Below are 19,230 nucleotides of genomic sequence, written 5' to 3'. Positions count from 1 at the left end.
CACACACACACACAAAGCCAGAAGTGGAGTTGTGGCTCAAATGTGGCAATGTCCTTGAGGGGAAAAAATCACTAAAGGATATGTCTTGAGTTCAAATCACAAAAACAACACATACAAACAATATTATGTCTAAATTTTTATTTTTTTTTGTTTTTTGGGGGGTTTTTTTGGGAGGAGAGTCCGGTCGTGGGGCCTGAACTCTGGGCCAGGGCACTGTCCCTCAGCTCTTCAGCTCAAGGCTAGCGCTCTACCTCTTGAGCCACAGCACAACTTCCGGCTTTTTTCTTTTTGCTTATGTGGTGCTGAGGAATTGAACCCAGGGCCTCAGGCATGCAAGGCAAGCACTCTACCACTGAGCCAACTTCCTAGCCCTACATTTTTATTTTTGTTTGAAGAAATAATATCAAAAGTAATATTTGGCATATATCTCAAAATTTCTGTGAAGTTGTTTTTAGTACAATTTGTCCTAAGATATAACATAAGTTATTAAAATTAATATTAATCTAGTGTATTTATAATTATTCATAACACCTTGGAGTACAACAGTTGGTATTTTTTCTATAGCCATAAGAAACATTGTGAGTAAAAGAAAGAAAGGAAGAATGGTGGAAGAAAAAGAATGAAAGAAAGGAAAGAATGAAAGAAAGAAACAAAGAAAGAAAGGAGAGAGAGATTTAGAGATGGAGGGAAGGTGGAAAGAAGGAAAGAAGAAAAGAAGGAAGGAAGGAAAAGAGGAAGGAATGAAGGAACCAGGGAATGAAGGAAGGGAGGGAGGAAGGGAGGGACAAAAGCAATTTAAATTATAAAATCTGCTATATAGCCCAACATAAAGTTCTTATAATTAACCTTTTAGTAACTGGAAATTTGAAATTTTCATTACTCTGCAAGTTCACCATGCATGAATGAAACCAACAAATGAAGAATCAGATAAAACCAGGTGAATCTGTTTGCATATGCAGTAAATATGTAAACAAATCTTTTACTCATTGTCTATACATCATCAAAGAATTATATGCAAACAATTTACATTTAGTTATAAATATTCTAAAAATTGAGGTAACCAAAGGATGTCAATATATTATATAATATGAATACTAGGAATAATAGTGCTATTAATATTACTGTTCTCATATATATCAATTGTAATAATTTTATTATGTAATTCATCAGAGAAATTAGCACCCTCTGATTTTGGTGTCTGTGGGTCCTAATAGTGGAATGTAATTAAAATCAAAGGAGATCTGTATTTGTTGGCTCAAACGAATAATTCTGAAAGAAATTAACTCATCAGAGGTTGTTCAAATACATCAGAAGGGCCCTAGTAAGGCTGTACTACGTTTGCATGGTTACCTATGATGTGATTCAAGAGCACTAAACAATCATACTTCACTTTGCCATCACTAAAATTATTCCTATTGTAAGGAGAATCATTCACATAATTCACATGATATAAGATTGTCCTTAAGTAATTATCTTCTATGAAAAAATATCCAAATGATACACCACACTGAGTTAAAGAAAAAGTTGCACAGTGTAATGGGCGATGTAACTCCTTCCAGATACATGTGTTGCGATTCTAGTCCCCTGCTTGGTGACTTTAGAATGAACCTTTCAAAGATGACCCAGCAATAATGATCCTAATAAAAGAAGCCGAATATAATTACTCTGCAATGTGAAGGTCCAGAAAATAGATTATAATGAACCAGAAAGTGGACCCCCATAAGACAAAGAATTGGGCTGGGAAGGTGACTCAATGGTAGAGCGCTTGCCTTGCATGCATGAGGCCCTGAGTTTGATTCCTCAGCACCACATAAACAAAAAGAAAAAGCCAGATGTGGTGCTGTGGCTCAAGTGGTAGATCGCTAGCCTTGAGCTGAAGAGCTGAGGGACAGCAACCAGGCCCAGAATTCGGGTCCCAGGACCGCACCCCCCCAAAAAAAGACAAATAATTGATTGAATTACCATTTTTATAACCAATGTTTAAGCTCCCAGATATTGGATAATATACTCCTGATATTTTTAAACCACTTACTTTGAAATAATCTATTATAACAGACCAAAGGCTGACAAAAAGCAAAGCAGTTTATATTTAAATTTCACAAATTCTGATAAAAAAGTTTCTTAAAATTTTATTTGAATTTTATTCTCCAAGTCTCCAGATTGACAATATTTTTAAATGGGAATTGAATTGAGGTTCAACTCTCTATTCAACTATCATAATTATTTTTTTGAATATTTTTATTATGTTTAGTTGTATGAAGGGGTTGCCATTCACTGAAACAGTGTGTGGATACAGAGCATCTTGATCAATGTCACGCCTTTCAACATTTTCATCCACCCCTCCCAATCCTTATGTTTCTCAATATTGTGTTAGGGAATTACTTGGCATTTAACAAAGCAGTTTATTGTACAATGAACCTGGAATTGTGTTACCACTTCCACATCTTCACCCCAATTTCACACTACCCTTTGCTTTGTATGTTTCAATTTTGGGAAGTATACAATGGATTCTTGCCTGTACTTTCCCTTTCAAATTCCTAACCCTCTCACATTGCCCCCTAATGACCTCTCTTTCATTACACATTTACTGATATTTATTTTGTTTGGTTTTGACTTAGTCTTTTAAGAGAATTATTGTATTTTCACTCTCCATGGACTCTGACACTTCAGACAATTCCTTTGTACCTCCTTCCATATCATCTAGTGTGTTTACTTTTACATTTATAGGCACCTTGTATCTACCACAAATAAGAAAATTCATGCTAGATAAGTTTCTCTGGGTCTGTTTTATTTCACTTAATATTATTTCTAAGTGTTTCAGTTTCCTTAAGAATAGTTCAATATTATTCTTTCTGATGGATGAACAGAATTCTATTATGTATGTATATATATTTTTGTGTATATATATGTATATATGTATACATACATATATACATACATATATGTATGTATACATACATGCATATATACATACATATATACATACATTATATACATACATATATACTTGTAAATTGGGATCAATAAAATTATATATATATATATATATAATTTGTATATACATATAAAATTCTTGATCTCTTTTTACAATGATAGGCATCTGGGCTGATTCTGTATTTTGGTTACAGAAAACAATACTAATGAACATGATTGGGCTAGTAGCTTCAGTGTGTCCTTGTTTCTGCTCTATTGGATAAATGTCCATAAGTGGAATTGCTGGATCATAGGTAGTTCACCATTCAGTTCTGTGAGCAATTTCCATGGTGTTTTCCAAAGTGGTTGAACAAGATTACATTCCCACCAACAGTGTAATACAGTTTCCTTTGGGTCACATCCCTATCTGTACATGTGATTGATTGTTTTTTCATGATATTGCAACAGGGGTGAGATGAATCTCACTGTTGTTTGGATTTGCATTTCTTTAATGGAGAGAGTTTTGTCTATTTCTCATTCTTACTTATTCTTCTAAGAGGTTAAGTCTTTATCCCATATATTAATTGGGTTCTTGTTTATTTGAGGGTTTATTTTGTTGGATTTAACTTTTTGATCTCTAAATATGGGTTAGTTATGAAAACCCTTGTCTGATCCTTAGGTAGAAAAATCTTCTTCCATTCTGTTCTGCTTCTATATATACTGCTAACTTTTTCCTTTGCTATGAAGAAACTCTTCAGTATGATGCAATTCCATTGATCCAGATAGAATGATATTAAACCACTCATAAGGAAATGGAAAGGCTTGGAACCAACTTATATTAAGTGTAGAATGACAAACTCAAAGAACTATAAGTTGCCTGATTTCCCTAATTTGTTGTATTAGAATGTACCTCTAATTCTACAAGTAAACACACTTGGATAGTAAAAGAGAAAACATTACACTTTGACATGATAAATTATATTGGATTCTAAACATTTATACAGTGAGGTCAAAGGAGGATGCCCTTTGGAGAGGATCACAAAGGCTCAATGGCTATATGAATATTATCATATAAAATGATCTCCAAGAAATGATAATGAAAGTTTTTCTATTATTTTGCTTTTACCTTCTGTGTTCTGATGCTGTATTTTTTTTATTAATTTGTGCACTTTGGTCTTATGTGTAAGTGTGGACCCTCCCCCCCACTCAGAGCCAAAGTTATAAACTTCATTTTTCTACATAACATCTTGTACATCTCATTGTTGCAATGAGTTCACATGTATCCCTTTTTAAACAATTTGGTTTTTCCCTTCCCTCCACAAATTATACCAACATCAAATACAGTGAAAACTGGGTTAAGTTTTATATATATATATATATATATATATATATATATATATATATATATTATAGTAGGAGCATCTATACAATCTTGAAAGTTGGAATTACACAAAATACGCAACGTGGCTAGGCACTGGTGGTTCAAGGATGTAATCTTAGCTAGTTAAAAGGCTGAGATCTGCAGATCCCAGTTCAAAGCCAGCTTGAGTTGGAAAGTTCATTAGATTCTTATCTCCAATTAATCACCAGGGCAAACGGAGTTCCAGTTTAGATTGTATGTCGAGCACTGGCCGAGATCACAACCCAGACCCTGAGTTTAAGCCCTGGGATCAACAGAAACTAAAACATAAATTAAAAAATGGAGTTAGATATTTTAGAATGAAGCACAATTTAATATACTCTACATTGTTAGGAGCCTAGACTTCTGTATTAGCTTCATAACCTTCCATAGTAAGTGATACTGTCCATTTATTAAACAGAAAGGCTTACTCAGATTAACAAGTTTGAAGGCTTCAGTGTATGTTCAGTTGGTTTTATTGCTTTGGGGGCCTATGACAAGACATGGGGAAGATGTCAGAGAAAAGTTTTTGACTTAATGATTAAAAGATAAAAGAAGAATGTAGATGAGTATCTATGGTCTCATAGGTTTCATGCAGAAGAACTTAATCTCCATAAGAACTACTCAGGTACTCTTCACAGTCTGGTAGGAAATAGAAAGTCATTTTTCTTTAACACTTAGGTCTTTCTGGGGCATTCTAAATTCAAATGGCAACATCTTCACCAATGATAATGACTTGTCCAGGGGTGGAAGCAACTGGATATTTCTATAAATTCTAATCAGTGCCCAGCAGACTAAATATTTTATGGAATTCCTATTATAATATTTTTTGCAAACGGACTGGGTCTTTATACTACATATGTGTATATCTGTGTGTTTGTATGTGTGTATTTTGTGTTTGAATAAACTAATAAAACAATGTAGCAGATAAAATTACTGGTATGTCCTTTCGTTTTTTTTTCCCATACCATGAAAGTCTGCCATAATTCCCAATCAAATCCTATCCAAGATTCAAACATTAATGCTATCCCAAAAGTTTTGCATGCCAACCCAAGTACCTCGTTTAAGATGGCCATGGCATTGGAAAATTTTAAGTCTTCCAATTACGTTCTCACCAAGGAAACAACATACAATATTTCTTTTAAAAATACCTAGATTTTTGAACACTTTAGCCAGAAAATTGAAGGAATATACTTTATTGGATTTAATTTAAATATTTAGTTACTTAAATGTATCTTCTATATCTACAACATAGAGCCCTATTAAACTACATAATTGCAAAACTCATCTATTACCATCTTCCATGAAGACAGTCCTTGCTGAAAACAAACCAGATGTGGTAAACAAATTAATATGTACACCATTGTCAAATGCTGCTCTTCTAAAGCATGGAAGTGACAGAACAATTAATGCCTGTGAACAGCTAGTTCTAAGGAGTATGGAAAGTGATTACTTTGCGCCCTAAGTGGAAAAACCTACAGATGTTTCAGGTTGTGCTTCATTGCTGGCATTGGTGAGATATATTTTGGAAAGCACTATGAATGAAAGTATGCTATTTCATAAAACTTTTCTGAAGGAAAACTTATAGAAGCAAACCAAAGAATGGGATTTTTTTCCTTAACAAATGCTTTCTGCGTATATTGTGCTATACACTATAATGATGAAATGATCATTTCTTTGGAAAAGTAATGAAAACACTGTCACCTGTTGAATTTCTTTTTAAAGTATCTTAAATGACAAGGATGAGGAAATTTAAATGGGTTCATATTATCAAGTATTAGTTTAATTTTATATTAAATGTTAAAACAAACTGACAGAGTATTAGTCCACCAAGATTTACAAAGTTTCTGGCACATATTTTCTTTTGTTCCTCTTTTTTTTAGGGGGTGTGATGTAAATATATTTTTTCAAAAAGGCAACTTGGTCTTAACCATTACCCACAAAATTCATGCTGTTATAGAATCAGAGTTTTTTGGATTAATTTAAGACAATACTAGGTTCATTTTATGTCAACACAAAATATAAAAACCAATGACATTTTCACTGAACATCCACTAATAAAAAATCATGAATTAATAAAGTAAAACTCTATGCCAATTTTTTGCCCGTTGTGGGCCTTGAACTCTGGACCTGGGCACTCTGCCTCACCTCTTCAGCTCACAGCTGCCACTGTACCACGTGAACACAGTGCAGTTTCGGGTTTTAGGTGGTTTGTTGGAGATAAGAGTCTCACAGACTTTTCTGCCCAGGCTGGCTTTGAAAAACTATCCTCAGATTTCAGACTCCAGAGTAGCGAGGATTACAGGAATGAGCTAACAAAGCCCAGATCCAAGTCAATTTTTAAAAAGCAAGCTTTGAAACTTCTGGTTTTTCCAATAAACAATTTTATTTTTTCAGCATTAGTTTATAAAACTATGAGTTATTTTTAGATGTAACTGGGATTTTTTAAACTATTCAAATATATTATTTACTATTACTCAGTATCTCACAAAAATCCACTATCATTGACTTTGCACAAAGTCAATTATTACATACTATCTTACACACTATAATTATTGCATTCAATATTGTGTATAGTGTAAAGTGAAAATAGTTTGCACCATTTTATATAAATTACTAGGTGTTATTTTAACTTTATAAATTCACATCTGTGGTTTTACACTAAGGGAAAAAAATGATTTTAGAGTTAAAATAAAATATGAATGCATAGTGTTTCCCAATTGTGTCCCAATTAAAACAAAAATTCTGAGTTCTTACAGACAAAATTATTTTCCTTTCACTAAAGACTTTGAAGTAATACCTTTGGAAATAGTGAGGAAAAGGAAGCAGAATTCAACTCACATCAATCAATGTCTCTATTATTTTGATACCCCCTTCACTAAGACCTGCCCGCTCCCACTTGTCAGTGTCTGTCTTAGAATTCTATTTGGGAAAGTTCTAAATCACGGATTTTTTTTGTACTTCCGGTTATTTGAAACAAAATATATACACAAAACTCCTGAAATAAAATGCACATATATGTTAAAGTCACCACAGCTGGAAAAACAACCAAGATAGTGGAACTCCCCCAGGAACAAAAACATGTTGGGCCCAGTTTTTTTTTAAGTACAAAACCTCAAATACATGTTAATTTGAGTAGAGCTATAATTATAACTGTCTCTCAGAAATAAGGTTGTGCTCATTTGTAATTAAATTCATCTGGATGAACCTAATATAGCAAATCCTTTGGATCAAATTTTTTAAAACAAATGTAACTGTATATTAATAAAGATCTGCACATCTTTAAAAGGAAAAATGCTATAGTACTAAATCACAAAAATCATGACTAACTAAAATTTCAGAAATGCAATGAATAAGTCCAATAGTAAATACCACTGATTTAACAAGAACAAAATATGCACATAATAGAATCTGAGCAGTGTACATGAGTGTACATAATTTTAAACTACTCCAAATTACACTGTTTGTAGATTACTGAATGTGGGTTTTCTGAAGGAAAACATCAGCACATTACATAAATGAAATTAAAAATCTCATGAAAGAGAATAGTAGTTTCTGGAAAATACTATTTTAATAATTGGTGGTCAAAATCTTTCTAGTACTGACAAAATTGCATACCTATTTAGTTAGATCTGAAAAAGACCCAAGCTACTCGAGCTGATTTGAAACTTTGGCAAAGTATACAACTATAGCATTATAATGCATGTTGATTCTGGCATGGAATTCATTTCCTCTTTGATCTAACAAATGAATACATGAAAGAACATAGCTTCTCCAACTAAATATCAAGACCTAACTAAGCATAAAATCAGAAAAGTCATCATGCAAGCCGTATTTCAACTGGGGTAAAAGAAAAATCAGTCATACTGGTTCTGTATTGATTTTAATTGTTGATTTTTCATAAAGTATTTCCTTTAGCTTGCATTTTTCAAACATTGTGTTATATGATGTATATCTTGGTAACTAATTTTGGGTGCCTCCTTAAATTTTGTTCTGAGTGTAATGTCTCACTTCAGTTCCTAACCCATGAAATGATGTTGTTTACAAAACAAATGCTAATAACCACTGTTTATAATACGCAAAATCACATAACATGACACCAGTAAGTATAGGTTAACATTTTGATATCATGGTCTCATGACTTATGAGGCCTATCTGCTTGAGTTTAGTTGTACCTAAATTTAACCACTGTTAAAAAATGTTTATATATTTACCGGTCTCCCATCAGCGATTAAACCTGAGTATAAAGCCTAAGGAAAATGATAAGGTAAGAATTTAGCTATTCTGTATATAATGTAAACAAAATGCAGCATAGAGTAACTCACTGGTTTAAAGTCAAGCTATTTCTCCAAAACATTCTAAGAATTTCCTTACAATGTGTATTATTCTCAAGAAGGGAATGGGGAATGTGAGGACTAACCAAGTACTGTCTTCAAATATACATAATTTGGATTTAGCCCTTTATTTCACAATAAGCATTTTTGATAAAAAAAAAAAACCTGAATAATTTATTTTCTGATCAGGTATAATATATCCTAGTTGCATAAACCAAACTCCATTCAGAAAATGGTATATAGCAATTAAGTAAACAAAACATATTCAATAAATAGCAAAAAGTACATACCTATAGAGAATATTTTGAAGAATGCATTAGAAATATTCTAATATAATACTGAATTTGATTGAACAATTTCACATTGACAGTAATTAACTAGAATACTTTAATGCTAATTGGACAAGATTGTCTTTCTAAATGAGCAAAGCCTATTTCTCCTTTTATTTTGTCAGGGAAATAACTGACAAAAAAGGAAATTAACATATGAATTTATAACAACTGGAATGAATTTTTCTTCTTATTACCAAATATTAATTTCACAAAGTAATTTTATTGTGTTATACACATATGTCCTCATAATGTTGCTTATTAAATTTTATTCCTTTTATTAATTCATTATCCTATTTTTATAACTGGAATTTTATTATGTGATCATACTAACTTATGAAGTATTTGAACATATTTATTCCACACTATTTCTCTTCATCTCCTTATTCACTTTTTTCCAAACTCAATCAGTTCCATCTTTTATATGTGGGTCATTCATTTTATGTTCTGGAACTAGAGTCTACATGTGAGAAATCTAGTATTTGTTTACACAATATGGCTTATTGCTTTAATATGAAGGTTTCCATTTCTATCTATTTTCCTGAAGATGAAGGTATTTCATTATCATGAGTGGCTAAATAATATATTATAGTGTATATATACATAAATATATATATATTACAATTTCTTTATTCAATCAATGATTAAGAATCATGTAGGTGAATTCTGTATTCATTTTTTTAATGGGAGAAGGAAGGATGGAAATAATGGTGTTTGGATTGAGAAACGTGATCTTTAGGTTGGCACTCTATTTGAAACATCTTCCCAGCTGCACTTTCATCAGTATTTCAATTATGCATTATATTTAAAAAGTGATATATAATTACATTTGTGATGGTGTTCTTTTTCAGTAATTAAGTTATTTTTTATTACAGTGTTACATTTAGTATGTCATGTGAGTATGGGGATGTATGTGAACATGAATATGCATGCATGTTTGTAGGGAAGCTGAATGTATATGAGATACAGAATTCAAATAAAAGTTTGAGACCTATAAGTTGCTAAATTGATGTATATGTCCAGTTTGTGGAGTGTGATTTCAAGATCACATTTTGGTAGGTTTCATACCAAATAAATAGATGTTTCTAATCCAAAATCTTAAGGAATAAAACAAATGCTCTGTTCCATAATCATTCAGTCTTAGTACTGCAGACATTGTAATAAGTGGAAAAAATGATTGAAAGTATGATGGGTCAGTAATAATCCTTTAGAAACTAAAATTTCCCAAAATCTTCAGATGTACTCTTTGGATATAAATTACAAATATATTTATAAACATACAGATAAAATATGAACATGTTATATATATAAATATACAAATATACTATAAATAAATTATATGTTTAGTTTAAATATGTATCATATATATTGATACATATTTAACTGTAATTCATCTCATCATATATATATATATATATATATATGTATGTATATACTTTTCTTTCTTTTTTATTTGGTCAGTCATGGGGCTCAAGGCCAGAACTCGATCACTTCAGACATAGTGCCACTTACGGTTTTCTGATGGTTAATTGGAGATAAGAATCACATGGTCTTTCCTACTTGGGCTGGCAATGAACTGTGATCCTCAAAAATACCTTAAGTGCCTAGCAAGACAGCACTTTTTCCAGATACTATATGTGCTGTGAGAGATTTGCAACCTAAGCAACTGTGGAAAATATTGGACCCCAAACATAACTGACATTTGCATGAACCCAGTCTTCTATGACGGAATTATCAAGGCCAATCTTGGAGATTCTTGTTAGGGACATGATGAAAAAATTTTAGTTTAACTTATCTGACCTTTTCTGCTTGACTCAGACATATACTAGATATTGCAAATAAGGGAAACCATGGGACCTATGTTTCTTTGGGCCTGGATTACTTCACTTAATATAATATTTACCAAGTCTTTCCATTTCCTAACAAATGGTTCCTATTTCCTATAAAGTAAATCAAGCCGAGAAATCAGGTTAAGAAATGAAAGAGCCTTTGAAAAAATCTTTGACCTTGAAAATTGTCCTGGTTATGAATTTTTGGAGAAATATCCCCATTCAAAATAGAAGGATGCATTTTTTAATATTATGTTGGTACTGGGTTTTGAACTACTGGCCTTGAGCTCTATCTGGGCATTAATTCTCAGTGTTTGGACTATACCAAATGAGTCACACCTTCATTTCTTCCTTTTACTACAAGTGGAGAAAAGAATCTTTTAGGTTTATTCATTTGGAATAGCTTGGAATTGCAATTGTCAAATTTGAACCTAACTAGTAGCTAGGTGGAAGCCACTGGTGCTCTACTAAAACTCACTTCTTGTAAAAATAAATAATCACAAAAAGGAGAAAAATATTTGTTCAATGATTTATGTGTTGTCTGATAAACCAAATCACTTGCTACTGGAAGATAGAAAGTGAGAAGTTAGAGATGATTATGGAGGACAGAGAAAAAAGGAATGAAGAAGGGAAGGGAGAGTAAATGAGGGGAAGAGAAGGGAGGAGAGGAGAGGAGGAGAGAGCTGAGTAGAATTGCCTATAAGGTATTATTGGACAATCAGTGCCTTTGCATTTATATAGCCAAAGCTTTATGTTTTTGGTAGTAGTAAGTTAAGATATAGAATACAAATTTACAGCTAAAAACCTGTTAGTGTGCTTCCCTCTGCACCAAGGGTGCCAGAGTGAGGTGACAGTTACAGAAAAGGAAAGAGTAATCAGTTCAAGTGATTCTGAGAAACAATAATTGACATGCCAGGAATGCTTCCTTGTATGGTGAAATCAAGCATTACTATTGTTCCCTGATCTAGTATTCCTCTCAACAAGAATAGCAAAAACAGAAGAGGAAGGAGATATCTGAGTAATAATCATCTTTCTGTTTACCCTCTTCCCTTGGCCTCTCAAACAATAAAGCCAAAGGAGACTTAACCTGAGCTAGTGTGGTAAATGGGAAAAAAGATCAGCCTAGCTTAATGTGAAAGTTTTAAAATAATTAGGGCAGCGTTTCAAATACTGAAATAAAACGTTTGTTAATTTTTAATAAAAAATAACTCTAAATTTATCGAAAAGTTAGAAGACTAAAGGGCTCACTCCATAGTGGAATCTGCATAATTAAACTGACTCTTGCTAATATCATCAGAAAATGAAGACGGCTCCTAAACTTCCAATATTAGGTAAATTATCTTCGATATTCACTTAAAATGTGTGAATATGATGCAGAAGACATTACTCATGTAACTGTAACCCCTCTGTACACGATTTTTACTATAAAATGTATAAAAATTCAAAAAGTGGAATGATTGACAATGATCCAGATGTATTGTACATTGAAATGCACATACACATTATTCAACAGTGACAATATGAAGTGAAGCCCCTTTGCACGACTTGCTAAAGATTAAATTTTTTTTGAGGTTTTAATATTAAATGACCAGAATATAAACCTTTAGAGATAAATAAGAGGATAGCATTGACATATTGTTGAGCCTTGTGCTCCTTTCAATACACAAAAATTAATGTTTCAAGTCTGCTGCAAATGTAAATTGTAATTTGCCAATTCTTTTTGCAAATTGCTCAAATTATATAAAACCAAATTCTGCTATCCCTTCAGTCCCACCAAAAATTCGTATAGACCTTTAGGTTTCTCAGTTGTTTCTAAATATCTTAATGTAATGCATTGGAACCAACACTAAATTCTTTTAAAATCCTCTCACTCGGACATAGGTATGGATAGATAATTGATGTGTGCAGAATCAGAAATATTCAGAAGCCTGTAAATGAATGCTTAGTAATTTTCTCTCTTCTGTGTCATAGAATACAGCCTGTCCTTGTTAGGAAAATTTAGGAGAATGGAAAAGGAATAGGACTGACTTCATCATCAATAGACGAAGACTGTTTATTGAGGAAAAGCAGGTTTGGAGGTTGTGTGAGGGAGCTGAAACAGGATCTGAGTTTTTATAGGAGGACTGAGCAAGGAGGTAGAGGTTAATGAAAAGCCCCTAGGTCAAGGAAAGTGGAGGCCTTTCAGTTGGGCCCACAATGGGATGTTTACAACTGGGATTATATGGATTGCCCTGCCTGCACATAAAAGGAGTTCACACATACCTGGGATTTTGCCTGTATTGTGTATGAGCCTGGGACAGCAGGGTGGGGGTCAATCCTTCATATTCCATCTTTAGATACATAAAATGATAGGGCCAAGTGGGGAGAAGCAAGTTCTTCATATAGGATCTTTGGATACATAAAAATAATTGGGCTGAGAGAAGAGAATCATGGAGTTATGAGAACAAAGCAGATTCCATCATTTTGAACCCTGGAGTATAAAAGGTGGAGGGGAGTCGTGGTCTTTTCTGGATACTTCCAGCTGTCATGAGTGTGTTCAGTAGTCACTGGGGCTGGGGCCTTCAGGTCCAAGTTGTGCTCGGTCCAGGGCAGTGTAAGCAAAGCCTCTGGCTGCCTGAAGTAATCGGATGTCCTTGACTTGGTCCCAGGTTTGAGTGAGGGCTGTTATCCTGTTAGAGAGAAACTTGAAAATACTGAGATCAGGCAAAAGGCTGACAAGGTGGCAGGACTAGTTGATATGAGTGACATCAGAAAACACAACAAGGGAATAAACCAGAAAAGTTCCATTTGGATCATGAACCTATAACCAGTCAAAAACTAGGGCTGGATTGGAGTAGTTAAGGGCCTGGTGAGAGACCTTGATCATTTCCTATAAATAGCAGGTAACAAAGGCAAGAATGTAAATTCCTGTGCATTTATGAGTTAGACAGATATGGACATTAGATGGACAAGATTCTCAACTTGTTTCTTTTGACCTGGATCTGGTTAATTTTGAAAGGGCAGGCACAAAGTGGATGATGTAACATCTTTTCCTCTTATTCTTTTCCACCTTGTCCTGGGATCTAAGTACTTGTGGCTGTGATATGGGCTTTGAACTCAAGGCCTGAGCATTTTCCCTGAGCAATTCTGCTCGAGGCTAGCATTCTACCACTTTGAGTCACAGGGCCACATTTAGCATTTGGCTGGTTAATTTTTGAGCCAGCTTCTACCCTGGCTTTTTGATGGTTAGTTGGGAGATAGAGTCTCAGGGATTTGTCTACCTGGGCTGGCTTTGAACTGCAATCTTTGCCACAAAAACCATTTATCATTTCCAATTAAAGCAACAAAGAGATCAGTGAGAACAAGTGGAGTTTATGTGCACCCTGCCAAGAATTGATCAACAAGTCCTTGCCAGAACTCTGCAATGACAAAATTCAATAGATGGGATGAGAGTTTGAGCATAGCTTGTCTGCCTGGAAAACCTGATAACTAAATTGTATGAGATGCTCTCCTGGCCTATACATGTTTCAATAGTATAACAACATAGCTGGCTTTTTCATATCAGGATGAGTAAGGTTTACAGAGAGTGTCCCACAAGAGTTGGAGTTTGTAAATCTAAATCAGTCTTTTACCAAGAATCAGCTGTGTGTGATGGAGTCAGGCAGGAGTCCAGTTTACCATGGTGGAGGTAGGATGGTCCAGGCAGGATCTGGGCAAGACCGCCTCCCTCGGATGAATTGTCAAAACTCCTGTTTAGTTACTTACAAAATTATACACAGACGTTAAAGAAATGACTTTAGATGGACATAGAGAATGACATGCTAGTTTTAATGTTAAATCACAGTCAAGAATTACTTACCAACTTTACTCACAAGCTGTCTTTTTTTTTTAATTTTATTTTACTTTATTTGAGAACATACTGTACAGAGGGGTTACAATTACATGGGCAGGATAATGCATACATTTCTTACCAAGCATTGCAGCCTCCTCCTTTGTTTACCCTTCACCTCCCTTCCCAGCTTCCCCCCTCCCCCCCACTCAATCATACCCCCCTCCCCCCCCCACACCGACATTGTAAAGCTGGTTTTGCCATGACATTTTGTACTTCTCATTGTTGCAACAGGTCCACCTGAATCCTTAAACGACTTGTTTGTCCCCATCTCCTCCACATGTTATACTGACTCATACCATCTCCTATACTCGAAGTTTCTGGGGACAGAAACAGATATGTGGAACAAACATTTTAAGACAATTCTTACCTCCTTACTGGTTTGTTTTTCATCACACCTGGCTAGGAGCTGAGTTGGGTCTCATTCCTTTTACTACTACCCTTGAAAAAAAAGGTTTTCTTTTAACAAACAGTAAATTTGATAGGAAGTATCACTATCAAGACATAGAAGAAGGGGCTGGGAAGGTGGCTCAGTGGTAGAGCGCTTGCCTTGCATGCATGAGGCCCTGGTTTCGATTCCTCAGCACCACATAAGCAAAAAGAAAAAAAGCCGGAAGTGGTGCTGTGGCTCAAGTGGTAGAGCGCAAGCCTTGAGCTGAAGAGCTGAGGGACAGTGCCCAGGCCCAGACTTCAGGCCCCACGACTGGACCAAAAAAAAAAAAAAGAAAGACATAGAAGAAGATAACTTGTTACAGAGGTTTTATAATTAGATTATGTTGAACATGTTTTCACACACACACTTTTAAACTAAAGTTCTAAGATGCACTTGGGTTTTTAAAAAATTAAAATCGGCTATACTTTTTTTGGAATTCCAGTGACAAAGTGATATTTTTTCCCAATATGATAAAACCACGTGGTCAATGTCAGAATAGTAGGTAATACCAAACAAAATGCAAGGCAAATTTTGACACACAGAATTTCAACCCTTAAACAAACATTGATAACAAGAGCAGAAAACCTTTAAATCAAATTTGGTGATGAGGTGGATTAGTATATGAATTAAATATTTTAACCCTTAGAAGAGTGAAGAGGAGAGGGGAGTAAAGTTGGTGGAATATTGGGGGTTGTAGAAAAACCCATCCTGTGGTCTTAGTCCCCCCAGAAAGAGTGTCTTGTACATCTCATTGCTACAATGGGTCAACCTGTATCCTTTCCTTGTATCTTAAATGAAGAAATGCTGGCTTGATTTATGTTGATTCTACTTGTGAGACACACTTAAAATCACTCGCCAAGTCCAAAAGCACACAAATGAAATGCATCTTTTGTCAGTTGGTATAATTGTATTCTACACATTTATTGACAGGATACAAATTATTCTCAAATTTTAATACATTACAAATACTTTTTCTTATTTTCGTGGCCAGGAAATGCAAGACCTCGGTCAGCATTTCTCACTTTAGACTTATCACATGGGTTGGTTAAATGTTGACCTGAGCTCCAGTCTTCTGTGGACTCACTCATTACTTAGGAATTGATGCTGGCTGTTGGAAAAGAGCTCAATGAAAGATGCCATGTAACTTTATTTTTTACCAGGATATTCTCCTGCTGTTTTGGTTGTTGAGAGTGTCTACAAGAGCAAGCATTCCGTGGGGAGCAAGGAGACACCATATAACCTATACTTACTGAGATTTCTGGGTGATTTGCTATCACTTGTACTGCATTTGCAAGTCGAATCTGTCAAAACTTACCAGTTTTAAGAGATAAGAGAAGTGCTAAAAGAACTCTTAGAGACAAATATATCTTCAACATATTTGGTTCCAACCATTCCGTCTAGGGCATATTCAACAAGTAGTGAAACTTGTGTTGGCTGTATCTATGCGTCTTTCTCCATGTGTGCATGTATACATGTGTATATGTATGTGTGTATTTGTATGTAGAGCAATATACATGTGTACATATATAAGGGCATATACACACATATATGCATGTATAAATAAATATACATATATAAATATATGTACATATATTTATATATTTCAGGTGTTTAGTGATTTAATCTAGACTTCCCAGCACATTGTCATTCTTACAAAGTGTACATGATAAACTGCTCTGAGGATCTGTGCTCACTTCCCCCACTTCCTTGTTTTCCATCCCTGTGAACAACTTCAGCCTACTTTCCATAGGATAGCTTTGTTTTTGTTACTTACTGATAATACAAGAAAAAGGTTGCTTGTAAAAGGAAAAGATCTTTAGGACACAGGTTAAAAGTATCTTTATCCATCCCAATGATTCCTATGAGGAAAATTTGTAATAGTACTAAAAGTGAACAGGAATTCCTAGATCTGTTGTTTTGCCATTTAGAATGGCAAAGGATAATATCACGTCACTCTTACAACTCTTAAAGAATGCAAGGGTAACTGATGGTCCCTATCATGTTCCCAAAATCCCAGTGGGTCCTGAAGGATAATAGTAGCCCAGCAGAAATTCTAAGTAGCAGACATGGAGCATGAAAGAGAAAGAGAGGAAATAAGAGAGAATGAAAGAGAGAAATATCATAATAGTGAAAGTGCATAACAGATAAACAAGAGCTGTATGAGAATATTCATACTGCTATCTTTAGACTCTACATGTACATTTGAAGGTATTTGATGTATGATAACCCATCAACACCACATTCCTCAGCACCACATAAGCAGAAAAAGATGGAAGTGGTGCTGTGGCTAAAGTGGTAGCAATAGCCTTGAGATGAAGAGCTGAGGAGCAGTACACAGGACCCAGAGTTCAAGGCCCACAACCAACAGAAACAAAACCAAAAACCTAAACACAAAAACCATCTCTCAATTTTGTGGCCTCAACTCTGTAAAACCACTGCTTCAGCATAGGGCTAAGATTTATGTGTGGACATTTATCAACACTCCTGATTCAAACTCTACTTGAGAAAATTTTAATCAATATTTTGTTCTTAATTTTGCTCTTTGTAAATTCACATGCACCTATAAAAAATGGTATGGCCATCCCAGTAACATTCTCAAAGTATCTCGTAATGATGACTTACAAAAAGTTGTATTATATTACAACAAGGAAAACAATGCTACAAATAAAGAAAACCAATAATTAAATATTAATGATTAATAAAATAAAAACCAAATACCATTGTTTCCAGTATTTGAAGTGTACTACATATTAGATTTTACTATTTTCTCATATTCCTGTACATTTAAAACTGGCTAAGATTATGATGTTCAACAAGAGTTTTATAGGCTATGAGTAGTCTTTAAATTTACCCTCTAAGATTACTATTTATGTCTCGTCTCATCATCTGTACATGGTTTATATAATCATTTTTGTTCCTCGCTAACATATAAAGTAAGGAAGCCCTAAAGTTTTAACAGAAACTGTCTAGTTAACAAAGTCTTAACTCTTCACTGTTTCTTCATACAAAGACTTTGCAACTTCTCATTAGTAAATTTTCTATAAACTCTGAATTGCACATACTTAGTAGTATATGTCTGCTACCATAAATCTTAAATACTTTATAGAAAAGTTATATGACCTACAAAACAATCTTAATTTTGGCATATAAGCAAATTCCCAAAATTAAACATATTTAAAACATTAAAACTTTAAAAAAAACTTAACACTTGCTGCAGTGTTCATTATGATAGGTGCCTTGTAGAGAATAATTGAATTCCTCTCCTTACACATCTGTTGAACAACAAATATGTGGAATTATTTTGTTTTTGACATATCAGTCTTGACTTTAGTCTTAAATGTGTGCTTATGTAAGAAATACATGGTTCTAAAATTTCACAACAATTCTTTTGAACTTACTTTTTGTTGTAATGTCTAGTTTAAGAAAATCAATTCCACTTTATATATAAAAAATGTTCTGTGCTCAATTCAGCAGCACATACACTAAAATTGGAACAATACAGAGAAGATTAGCATGGTCCCTGTGCAACTATGACACGCAAATTCGAGAAGCGCTCCACATTTTTACATTAACAGATGCTGGAGGGGATGTGGCCAGAAGGGAACCCTACTTCATTCTTGGTGGGAGTGTAAACTTGTTCAACCACTTGGAAAGCTGTATGGAGGTTCCTTAAAAGGTTCCACATAGAGCTCCCGTATGACCCAGCAATCCCACTTTTGTGCATTCACCTAAATAGTCAGGAAAAAGACCATATGAAAATTATCAATACAATTGTGTTTATTGCAGCATTATTTCCCATAGCTAAGATATGGAACCAACCCCTATGTCCCTCAGTAGATGAATGGATCAAGAAAACATTGTGAGTTTGTGTGTGTGTGTGTGTGTGTGTGTGTGTGTGTGTGTGTGTGTGTGTACGGGAATTCTATCGTCCATCAGCAAGAATGACATCGCCCAATTTGTTACAGAATGGAAAGACTTGGAAAAATTATATTAACTAAAATAATCCAAGTCCAAAGAAACATCGGTCACGTGGTATCCCTTATTGGCAATAATTAATATATGTCGTGGATAAGCAGAAAAGGTCAAAAGCTATGTGCATAGGAATAGATAAGGTGATGTTAAGCT

General features: G+C 34.3%; 1 non-coding gene across 1 annotated transcript; it reads left to right on the top strand.

The window, feature by feature from the left end:
* The first annotated feature begins 18,563 nt into the window (after positions 1–18,563).
* On the top strand, positions 18,564–18,670 carry LOC122125939. Its single transcript, XR_006150805.1, has one exon. It is a non-coding gene; the product is annotated as a U6 spliceosomal RNA (small nuclear RNA).
* Positions 18,671–19,230: the final 560 nt, after the last annotated feature.

This window comes from Dipodomys spectabilis, unplaced genomic scaffold (assembly GCF_019054845.1).
Source record: "Dipodomys spectabilis isolate Male_0828 unplaced genomic scaffold, ASM1905484v1 ptg000267l, whole genome shotgun sequence".
In the NCBI taxonomy this organism is placed as follows: Eukaryota; Metazoa; Chordata; class Mammalia; order Rodentia; family Heteromyidae; genus Dipodomys; species Dipodomys spectabilis.
This window is presented reverse-complemented; position numbering and strand designations above follow the sequence as displayed.